Here is a 2,500-nt window from a genome sequence, read left to right as displayed (position 1 = left end):
TCCTCAGTCTTCAGTCCTTCCGGTATTCAAGACACAGCTTAAGCTATAAGGGTGTGATCCCCTCTGTATACACGCAGCAAAAAGGTTCTAATCACTTCCCTTTTCGGTTCATTATCGGTCTTTATCTCGATGGGGGAGGGGGAGGGGAGGGGGAGGGGGGTTGTGGGATATATTGCTCGTTTCCGTTTCTTTCATCTTTTTCGTACCTAGTTATATATGTGTATATGAGTATATATATACTGTATTTATATGTATATGTATGTATATATACATATATGTATACATGTATGTGTGTATGTATGTATATAAATAAATTTTTTATTTGTTTTCTTCTTCTTTTTTATCTCCCTCTTTCCTTTTTTTCTTTTCTTTCATATTTATTTTCTTTCGTTTTTATATTATCACTTTCCTTTTTTTTTTTTTTTTGCACCAGACTTCGAAAGAAGTAAAATTTCACGAACCAAACCAAACCCTGACATCCTCAGCCGTACACAGATGACTTGAGTGTGTATTTTGTAACCTTATCTAAGTTTAAATCCTCCTCCCGTTCTTCCTAAGAACAAAATAACACCATTGATTTTTCTCCTAAGAACAAAATAACTCTTTCTTTCTCTCTCCCTGCCCCCCCTCTCTCTCTCCCTCTCCCTCCCCTCCTCTCTCTCTCCCTCTCCCTCCCCCCAGACTCCTCTCTCCCTTCCTCCTCCTCTTCTCTCCTTTCTCCAAGCAAATAACACGATAGATTTCCTATTGTTGAATATCTCTTTACCTAAATCACGGATCTTTCTCTTAGCAAACTACTCTTTCAACACGCTGCAAATTGCAACAGCGAGAGAAAACCTTCTCCATACACAAGTAAGGAAAACGTACTTCTACCTTACAACCTACACAGAATAATCGATCTGGCGAAAGGCATAAGGTTCCTGTTAACTCACGTGTGAAAAAAACAAACAAACATACAGACAAAGAAACGAGAAACAAACTAACAAACTAAGAAGAGAGATATCAACAAAGAACAGACAAAAACAAACAAACAAACACACAAACATATAACAAACAAACAATTTGCCGTTTAGCATAGGAGACAAATTCTTATTTATGCTGAAAAGAAAATGAAAATTCTCCACTCAGGGTATCTCCTTGACTGGAATAACAGGCTGAAGTTATCGGGGAGAAACGGGTGAAGTTATCGGGGAGAAACGGGTGAAGTTATCGAGGGAAACGGGTGAACTTATCGGGGGAAAACAGGTGAAGTTATCGGGGAGAAACGGGTGAAGTTATCGGCGGAAAACGGGTGAAGTTATCGGGGAGAAACGGGTGAAATTATCGGGGAAAACAGGTGAAGTTATCGGGGGAAAATAGCTGAAGTTATCGGGGAAAAACAGGTGAGGTTATCGGGGGAAGAAGAAGAAGAAGAAGAAGAAGAGAAGAAGAAGAAGAAGAAGAAGAAAATCATATCGATTTAGTATAAAAAAAAAATTGAAAACCACGTCTGGCGCTTTCGATTTTTCCATGTCACATTAGATAAATAGATGCTTCTTTATTTACTATTGTTTGTTTGTTTGTTTCCTCGATGAAGGTTACAAAAAAAAGAAAAGAAAAAAAAGGAAATACCACTGATTTATCTTGACTTGGAAATCCTTTATCTCTGTCATATCTATCAAGAAATGTCAATGAATTTTATCACACACACAAAAAATGCAAACTAATCTATGTATCACTAAGTAGGATGATGTGTAATTTCCAGTCCTTGTTAGAAAATACTGTTATATTTCGAATCTTTCTTGATTAAAATAAATGGCCAGTTGTAAACAAAATTCGGAAAATTCAGTCACACTTATGTAAAAAAAATAGCATACTCTTTATTCCTTATTTCCTCATAAACATCGGCAGAAGTGAGTAAATGGTAATAATGATAATGAAAATAATAACAATAATCATAATAATGATAAAGATAGTAATAATAGTAAAATAATGATAATACTATCAATAATAATGATAATGGTCATGATAGTAGTAATACTAATGATGATAATAATGATAGTAATAATAATGACAACAGCAGCAACAATAATGATAGTAATGATAATATTGATAATAGTAATGATAACATCAATATAATAATAATAACGATAACAATAATGATAATAACAATACTACTAATAGAACAATAATAATAATAATGATAATAAACATACAGCCTTTTATCATTCGGCAAAACAGCTCACCACCATGTTGCAACATCTTGCACAACGCAGCTCATTAACGCAATACTGCCGGCATATTTCATATCTGCCTGAATCTGCTCTTTACCTAATCACGGATCATTTCTTCAGCAACTGTCTCTTTCAACACGCTGCAAATTGCAACAGGGAGAGAGAACAGACCTCTTTCTCTATACTCAAAATTTAAGGGAAAGACTGTTTACTTCTACTATTACTACTACTATTGCTACTGCTACTATTACTACTACTATTACTACTGCTACCACTACTACTATTAT

Source organism: Penaeus monodon, chromosome 4 (assembly GCF_015228065.2).
Source record: "Penaeus monodon isolate SGIC_2016 chromosome 4, NSTDA_Pmon_1, whole genome shotgun sequence".
Taxonomy (NCBI): domain Eukaryota; kingdom Metazoa; phylum Arthropoda; class Malacostraca; order Decapoda; family Penaeidae; genus Penaeus; species Penaeus monodon.
This window is presented reverse-complemented; position numbering follows the sequence as displayed.